At 41.6% G+C, this 9,781-nt stretch overlaps 1 protein-coding gene across 5 annotated transcripts in view; it reads right to left on the reverse strand.

Moving 5' to 3' along the window:
* The window catches only part of XRCC4 (X-ray repair cross complementing 4), a 146,544-nt gene extending 136,792 nt beyond the window's left edge, over positions 1-9,752 (reverse strand). For 2 of the 5 annotated variants that reach the window (XM_038123671.1, XM_038123677.1), the window contains exon 1: positions 510-606. The gene's annotated coding sequence lies outside the window, so the exon portion shown is untranslated. Of the gene's footprint in view, positions 1-509; positions 607-9,235; positions 9,568-9,640 lie in introns of those variants that run through there. The other 3 variants (XM_038123672.1, XM_038123673.1, XM_038123674.1) reach the window with 3 other exon arrangements.
* Positions 9,753-9,781: the final 29 nt, after the last annotated feature.

Raw genomic sequence — 9,781 nt, forward strand, 5'->3', positions numbered from 1 at the left:
AAAAAAAAAAAAAAAAAAAAGAGAAACCCCCAAACCAAAAAAAACCAAAAACAAATTAGTTCTGAGCTCGTCAGGCTCCATGGGACAATAGGGTATGGAAGATTTGCCACAGAAGATCTGGAATCCACGATAAGGAACAACCCTTGTCAGGCTTATTTACTACAGTCACCAGCTGAAAAATGAGGAGAAACAGAAGGAAGCAGACAGTCAACAATCTTTATAGTAGGAATCTTACTAACAAGCCTTGATCTTAATTGTAGCCTGGAGGCAAAGCCCACCCTGGTGTCTTTCATCCCCTTGAAGTCTCAGGCCTAACCCACTACCCACTGCAGGCATCCAGCTTTGCCAAGCTCACTTACAACCATCTACATTAAGCTATAATAAGGTTAAAAAAAAAGGCCTTGAGTGTATTAAAACAAACACCAAAGTGGGCAATTATACCAGTATATACTAGCAAGTAAAGGAGTATGCAAACAGATCTATAAAAGGGGCAGACCCTTCTTTCTCACCCTTTTTGTAACAATTCTTCCCAAAACTAACAGCAAATCCTCACTTTCCAAGATGCATGTATGAAAAGACAGCTTACACCAACTGAACGTCACAAACCTGCAAAAAAATAAAATAAAAAAAAATTAACTCATGCAACCATCATGTTTCCTGTTGAAAAAGTGAATTTTAGTAGTGAAGTTTTACTAAAAAGTGCATGTGGAAGGCAGCAAAGATCAAAGGCAACAACCAGCCCAGCCTGCAGAGTATGGATCTGGGATGAAAAGTCAGCAAGGCGTGTCTCAGAGACCCAGACTCCCTTCCTCTGCTGCTTCTGGAAGATGCAAGCCCCAACAAATACTTTATAACTCTAACTTGGCAGCAGGCCACCCTGGCTTTCCAAGGTCCTACCAAAGCCGGTGGTGGCACAGTGCCTTCACTTGAAAACCACAGGACACTTTTTAAGAAAAAATAAATTCACTTCCTCCTCAAAAAAAAATTTATAAAAAAGCACACATTACAAATATATATAATTTTCCACATAATTTCTCTGAAAAGACAGCACTAAAATTGCTGTATGTTTTGCAGATAAAAAACAGAAAAAGGAAGTTGTGCCAGACACAACCTTTGAGCCCAATGTATACAGTCAGTAAGAACAAAGATTTGGAAATTCCAAGTCTCTTAGTCATATTTTCAAAAGCATCTCTGGAGTTTTCAGTATCTTAATAGCATTCATTTGAGGATAGTAAAGTTGAGGAAATTTTTGGGTGGAGGAAAAACAAAAAAAAACCAGCATGTTTTAATTACCCTTCGTCCATCCAAAAATACCCCAATACATATGTGTTTTTGATGTATATTTGGATAACAACGTAGTCTGGCTGAGGTATCATCTGTTTTCCAAAACACTGCCTTCTTTAGGATTAAATATTATCAGGATATTCAATACAAATCTGTCGCACAGATTTCCTTTGTTTTCTATTTTTCAGTCCCCATACAGACCTATACAATTCCACTCAGTCTGATGTGTTTCTATAAAAGTCTGACTTAACATCACTGAGCATCAGATTCCACTAAAATAATTTTTTTTGCTCTTTTTTCCCTTTTTTCTTCTTTTTAAAGTCAAATAAATTTAGTACTGTCAAATCCACAAGAGATCCACAAGGCAAGTGCACCCAGCCTGAAGCAAAGATAAATGAAACAAAGAAATCAGTGCCAGGTAGATACAGATGGATGTAATTCTGTATGTAGGATTTTCTGAGGAGTTTTGAAAAATTGAGCCCAGAAAGCTGGAAAAACAAGTTTCACCAAATGTTGCCACTTCAGTGGGACAAGGTATAAATAAGAAGGTTTACATATCTTTCTCTCCTCCCACCTCTACATCCAAGACTTTTCAAAGAGATGGATTATTTTAATTTCCCGTCCCTGTCAAATTAATAATAAAAAATAGGCCTAGGCTCCAAATTGCTTTATCTTACTAAACAGTTTCCTCGGGCATTTTCTTTGAAGAAAATTCCTGCATTACCCAGTCTTCACTTAACCAAAGTTTTATTATGTTTTTTCTTTCCATCTGCTATTTATCTATTAGAAAATGCAACACTAAACTCCCCGAAAACAAAGAGCTCACATGGCTTAAATTTATTAATTTGAAAATTGTAATGAATTTTGCTTTGCCTGCCCTTCACAGAAAAATAATTCACAAGACAACAACAATTCATAAGGAACTGAGACATTCACTTTCAATGCAGCTAAATTTCAATTCTGCTGCTCTTTATCCAGCTATGTTTACTCACTTGGCATTGAACATTAATTACTCTGCGGAAGGATTAGGCTGAGTTTGAAGATAAAGCAAAAAGACATATATTGAGCACCAATTTCAGCTGTTTCCACACATGGGCACAGGTTCAGCATGGGTTTAGCTCAGGCTTTGTGATAATCCACATTTGACAAACCAGAGCAGGGCAGAAGCACCAGTCCTTATCACATGTGGCAAGATTTTAACAAGGAGGGGACATGGGACACAAATTCCACAACCTCAATAGCTCTGAGCAAACAAGTAGATTTGTTAAAAAAAAAAGAAAAAAAAAAAAGAGATAAAATAAATAACACAGTTCCACCCAAAATTCAGAAGCCACTCACTCTACACCCTCAGCCAGCACTTACAAATCTACTGGTTTGTGCAACAAACCACATTTGCAAAGGGAAAAGGGCACAAAGAGCTTCACAGGAGTCACTCTTACTTTCAGCACCACAAGTTTTGTACATTAAAAAAAAAACAATAATAAAGCCTCTCAAGACTCATCAGCTCACTGCTTTTCTAAGCAATTTTCATTACTCTTTCACTCTTTCATTTATTTGGGGTTTTTTGGGCTTTTTTTTTTTTTTGATTCTTACTGTGGACTGGGGAAAAAAAAAACAAAACAAAACCCAAAACAACAAAACTCTACTCAAAACTTTAACCCTTAGCCAAGACACTTGATGCCAAGCAGGGGGTCTACTCGAGGAAAGCAGCTTTTCAATATTGGTGTTCCCTTACAGCTCCTGAGGAATGCTTGCACAGGCGTGAAAAGAAACCTGCAGGCTGAGATGAGGGCACAGCAGGGGCACACCAGTGCAAAAATGCCACTGGGACTTGAGCTGAGAGGGCAATTAAGTACTCATTAGTAAAACACAGCACAAAACTGCTTTGGCACTGAACCAGTCCGACACAAGTTGTAGATCTTAACACTCAAATTACAACAAAGCAGAGACGTGAAGCACCACAGAGGTCTCGGGGTGCCGTGTTAAGGATGTAAGTTGTTGCCTTCCCAGGTAAATTAATGACAACATAAAACATGGGGAGTGGGGCACACAAACAGCACAGAATATTTTAAATATTATTAAAACAGGTCTCAGTTTCTGTTGGGGGGCACTTCACCTTCGTGTTTCTGGCTCCCAACTGCAGCTGCATATCAGTACCTGAAACACAACAGTGGGCAAACACAGTGGCCCTGAAGTAATGCAGGTACATGAGCATAAAAAAAACAGCCTTTGAACACAGGAGTCCACCTCCACACCTCCAACAACCTGTTCCAGTGCAGTTTTAGATAAAGAACCTGCCACTGCATCTTCCTCTCTTTCAGTGCTACAAATGCCCTTATTTGTTTTGCGCCCTCAAAGTATCAAACTGAAAACATTAATCTCAACTTAAGACTACATACTACAAAATTCCTCCTCTACCTCTTTACCTAAAGAAAAGGAAAAAAAAAATGGTTTTAGGACAGTCAGGGCTGATAAAACAAATCCCTGCAACAGACAAGAGTAAAAAATTTTTAAAATATAAAGCACACTTTTCATCTATAGACCAAGGCACAGGGAAAAAAGCTCTTCTCTCTAATACTGCTTTCAGATCACAAAACATTACTCAAGTACTGTATTTCCAAGACACACAAGAATGCTAGTTCCCTGCCTCTTGCTTCCTAAAAAACACTTATCCTCCATGTCAGCTTTCAGAGAAATTAACATTCCTGCCCCATCTCCTGATCTGTGCCTGCTGCGTGCTGGACTCTGAAAATTAAGGTTAATTTTCTCAGCTGGAGTAATTTAATATAAGTCTGCACACCAGAGTCTGATGCTTCCCTGCTTGGCTCAGCCAGCACAAATCTCTCTCCAGGATTTTGTGAGGTTTCACCCCAAGCCCAACACAGCTGACAGCGTTTGGAAAGCCCCAGGCTCTCTCTATCCTGTCCAGCTTCTATACTGAAAAGGGTGGCCTCTAAGACCCCTTTGTAGACCTGTAAACAAACAATCCCTTTCATAATTATTTGAATCATTTATTAAAAAAAAAAAATCAAAAACACACACAAAAAAACCCACCAACAAATGCAGCCTGTGATAGGATATACAGCCTCACTCTTCCTCTAGTTCCATTAATTTTTCTGTCCCCAGATAGCAAGCACTTTGGCTGATGTCTAGATCAAGGGCACAAAAGTTCTCAGTCTCTGCACTCTTAAAAGTCACATCTGATCAGTCTCCCTTTTTTTCTGCTTATTTTACAATCTGTGCTCTAGCTGCCTGCTCTGCTGGAGGACATCCCTTCCCAGAAAAGCCACCTAACAGTCTGCAGAGCAGATGCAGAAATATTCCAATGCTTTTTCAAGCTTTGTAAATTTGGACAATTTAATCAAAATATGTTTTGTGCCCTCACCAGTACACCTTAGAAAGCAGTAGCAAAAGAGGCCCTTGCTCAAGGCACAGATTTAATGGTTTTGGGTTTTTTTTTTTCCCAATTGGAACCTTTCCTGTAAGACATGCTCTTTGGTGTTGATCAGATTCGACTGTGTTAGATTAGCAAACAACAGTAATTTGTTTAGTAATTATCTCCTAAATTTCACATTAGCTTATGTCAACATGGCACCATACATAATTCAGTGAGTCTTCTGTACCTTGACATATCTTGGACAGCAGTCCTTACCATGGACACTATCTGATACTATGATCCATGAATAATATTCAAATTCAGGAGGTTTTTGCCACCTTTCCCTTTTTTCCATCTCATATACAGAGAAAAAGGACGTGGGGAAGACTGAAATCCACAAGACATTGATTACAAAGAACAGGAGATGAAGACCATTGTTTCCTAACCCGGGAAAGGGACAAAGCTCAAGTCGGGGATACAACTAGAGAAAATATTCATTTTGGTAGAAAAATAAGTGATTTCAAGAACCATTTAATGTTATTTTGCAACAGCTGTCTAAATTGGAATCTTAGTGGTGTTGGTTCAGAATTTATGCACGATTTTATGCATTCCCCACAACATCAGCAAGCACTGCATTACATTTCTGCCAAATGTAACAGTGAAGAAATCACAGCTGCATCCTACTAACCTTGAAGAATCAGATAATGGTTTTGAGTCCTTGAAAATCTGACCCTCAGCTCTGGGTGGTTCCACTCACTCAAGGACGTGTGCTGCTTTTTCATCTGGGGCTCCCAACTAACTAACATAACCCCTGAAGAACATTCTCCACCTCCTGCTAAGCCCTAGGTGACAAGAGTTAGGGATTAAAATTTCTCATCCTCAAGTGGCACTGCAAGATAACGAGGACATCAGAAACAGGCATTGAGACAAAACAGCAAGTGACCCTGCAAGGCCCACGGCACACACACGAGCACATAGCACAAATATTTGCTATAGTGCTTAAATGAAGCCAACACGCAGCACAGAAAACCACCTGAATTATGTCATCTGTACAGAAATGGATGGGTTTTGGTCAAAACAGAGCACTGCCAGACATCTACTGTTGCTGCACACCAGCAGCAGGGACTGTCTGTGTCAGAAAGGCACTGAGGTCACCCGGGTCAGGCACAGCATCACTGTTTCTGCAGCAAGGCCACCTCGAGTGTTTTTACACTCTGGAGTACCTTGCTAAGCGATGGCATACCCTGTGCATCAGCCCATCGGCTGTATACGCATGAAATCTGCCTCAAAAAGCAGAAATTTTAAGGCGCAAGAATCCCCAGCGCAGTAGGAACACTCCCCACCACACATCACCCTGCGCAGTAACTTTGTGTTAAATGTATGGTTAAAATACCAGGCGAAAGCACCCCTGACATGAGAAAATGAGATTTATTCCTGCTCAGAACAGCTGCAAACTCCAAGCCTTTCACAGCTATTGTGATCCATCCTACCACAGCGAATATCATGTGCACTCCTGGTAGGTGACAGGCAGAGGCAGAGAGATGAAGAGAAAGAAGAGCCAAACCTAAACGTAGATGGGGATTGTTTTTTGGTTGCTGGGTTGTTTTTTTGGGTTTGTTTTTTTTTTTTTTTCATTCAAAATTGTGTTAGCAAACAAAATACCACGCTCTAATTACTACTGCCAGCACACAGAACACCACCTGCCCACGACAGGTTTGCCTGCAAAATGCACACCCCTCGTGTTACACCGCCTCTTTGCTCCAGACTGAGAGCAGAGAAAATCTGTAGCAGAAGCAAAAATGCAAATAAGTTTATAAGCATTCATGCCCTGTGTTTGAAGACCCTGGGAATAACAGATGTGGGCACCACGTAGAAGCCAAAGAAAAGAAAAGAAAAGCAGTATCAGCTTTTTGCCAGTCACTCAAACCAGCATTTCTCAAAAAAAACCAAAAAACAACCCAGCTGACTGCATTTATAGCTTATTTTCAGATGGTTTTTCCACCTCATATACACACATGGATGTGTTAAGGACAGAAACTTGTTTCTGTGGATGTACCTGTCATGTCAGTGACCCACCTGTGGTATTTTTAAAACCATTTCCTCCAGTCCTCCTCCTGATGAAAGGTAAAACACACGGAAGATAAAAACCAAAGCTTCCACATGCAACTGTCATTGTTTTGTGGAAATTCTTCCTGCATCTGAGAACAGCCTGGAAGTTAAACCTTTTTTACCTTTCATTATAGACACAAATTCCTTGGTGTGCTCTACTACTCAACTGAACATTATGTAAGCCTTTCACCACTAAAATATTTCTCAACACCAGGAAACACAGCCACGACCATGAACACTGCTCTTAAGAGACCAAACAACAACAAAAAACCCCCAGAATTCATCCTAAGTTTTTATTTAAATATCTGAATACTGCTATATAGGTCAATCTGGTTGTTTAAAATTATGATTTATTTTTTGATTTTCCAGAAAAGTGTGCCCGCCCAGCCCCTTCCTGCAGACAACACCAACCAAGCTGTTCCAGCTCCTTGGAGCTGCTTTTCCATGACAAGATATTAATTAGGAGGGGGAAAAAAGTACAAGGGAAACTGGAACAACATCATCTGAAAGCTGATATTCCAGTCAATATCCCATACCTATCAAAGCTGTATCCCAGTAGGAGCACCAATATTTTAAATTATGCCACCAAGGGTGCCACAAAATCTTTAAATGGCATTTTCCCCACCACAGCAAATTGCCCACCTGAAATCACTGTAATACAGCACGTGACCAGTAAAAGTTCCCCTTTGAGCAGCTGAGACTGTTGGAAACCTCACTTGGAAATTAGATGTCTAGGGTAAACAAAGAGCATTTTTTTTGCAAAAATCTCCAATGGGTTTCATGTGGGAGCCCGCCAGAAACTATCAAAGTAGAAAAAAATTTAATAAATCTATCATAAAAGGGCATGTTTGCAAAAAAAACCTGTACTTGAGGAAGCTAGATGACCACCTGAAAGCAGGCTTGGCTATGGTGTGAGCAAGAACTGACAGCTGGAGTCTCCCTGGACCTGACAGAGTATCTTCAATTTGAGTTTCTAATTCACGCTGAGCATCCAGAAGTGACTCCAAGCAGGCAAAACAACCCCGTGTTTGCTTTATATCTCTGGCATGCATAAAAGAAAGTTCAAAAGTATTACTGCCTTCAAAGTCTTCAGTCATGCTGACCATCAGAGGCTCTACTGGTCAGTGATTACACTAACAACTTATTTCTTTTCACATACTTCACTGTGGCATCGTTCAAGCACTTCAAAGTGAAGCTATCCTAGGTAATAAGGCTATTTTTAGAATTGTCTTTATGCTCTTAATGATTTTTTTTTTTAATCCAAAACATTAACATGTGACAGAAAGAAACCAGTCCAGTGAATTCAACTCAGTAACAGGAATAAGATGTATGGACATGTTGTGAGAAAATGAGCACACAGCAAGATGCTGACTACCTGTCAGACAGATGGATAAATCCGCAATTGAACGAACCTTTGCAGCCACTAAACAATCTAAAGAAAAATCAGAACAAATCCAGAGTCAACACAGTGCCCAAAGTCCACAGGACAGAAAAAAGTCACACGAGAGAACCCACCTCAAACTCTACACCTGCTCGTGCTGGTAACATCTCAGGTAAATTCTGGTGATTACTAATCTGAAACCACGATTTCACAGAGATGTGTCAATTTACAGTGACCAAATCTACTACTGCTAAGGAAGCTGCTCTGTAGAAGACATAAACAGAATTTTAAGTGGGCTCACTCAGCTTAAAATCCTCTGCTTCAGTAAATCACTGCCTCAATTCCATGAGATAAATGCATTTCATACACGTACATCAACCCCCAACTTCCCACAGCAGCTGCACAAGGCATGTCAAATTTTACCTCAAAGCATCATTTTAGAGAGAGAAAAAAAAAAATCTGTTTACCCTCACCAAAGGAAAAAGCAAAAACTGTCACACACTCAGCAGACCAGCAAGAATTTGGTGCCAAAACACAGAGAATGACACAGACCCCAAAACCAAGCCACCACCTTGGGAAGGGGGTGATGCTTTATAAACCACATTTATAAGGAAGACCAGGTTCCTCGTAACCCTTCAGGTGTTTGTTGTAACAGCAACACTCGGGCACCTAAACACAAAGTTATCACTGTGAAGTTCTTCTACAGTGACGACTTCTTCATTTTACTGAGCTCTCACAGCATCAAAGGTTGTTCCATAAAAAAAGAAATGCACAAACAAAACAAAACAAAACAAAACCTCCTTGGGGAAAAAAAAAAAATTGGAAATTCTTGGGCAGGTGCAGCTACAGAAAAGATAATTAAAAGCTTCAAGAGAAATAAAAGTCAACACCAAACAGCCAAAATAAAATAGACCAGGGAAAGATAATCTGGATTCTCCCCAGACAAGACTACAGTAAGAAGGCCCTAATTAAGAAATAGCCTCATTAAGGCATTCTTTATATTATTAAGGCTTCAACAGCCAGTGGCTCATGTCTGCAGGGAAGCACAAAACAACGAACAACCAAAAACAAACCAAAAAACACACCAAAAGGACCAATTGTAGCGGGAGTTTCCGTATGGTTTTGTTTGTTTGTCGGGTCTTTTCTCGGTTTTCGGTTTTTTGGGTTTTCTTGTTGTTGTTGTTTTGGTTTTTGGGTTCTGGAGGGTTTTGTGGAGTCTCACTAAAGACACGCGGCCCCCACGGCTCGGTGCAGGGTCAGTGAAGGGCTGACTCCGGTAATCCCGGCTGTCCCCACACCGGGACACGATCAGGGCTCCCCTCGCTCCCCTCAGTCCCGCTGCGGGGCCCGTGCAGGGCTGATCCCGCCTATCCCGGCTATCCCGGTGATCCCGGCTGTCCCCACACGGGACCCGGCCCCTCCCCCCCCCCCGGCGCTCCCCTCAGTCCCGCCCGCGCCAGCGCGCGCGCGGGGCGGGCCGCCCGACCTACCTCCCGCGCCGCCACTTCCGCCTGCGCCGCTCCAGCCAATCAGCGCCGCGTCCGCCCCTCCGTCCCGCCCCGCGCCGGCAGCGGCGACCAATCGCGGCGCCCCGCGGCGCCGCCAGCCAATGGCGGCCGTGCCCGCGCCCC

This window comes from Motacilla alba, chromosome Z, assembly GCF_015832195.1.
Source record: "Motacilla alba alba isolate MOTALB_02 chromosome Z, Motacilla_alba_V1.0_pri, whole genome shotgun sequence".
Taxonomy (NCBI): Eukaryota; Metazoa; Chordata; class Aves; order Passeriformes; family Motacillidae; genus Motacilla; species Motacilla alba.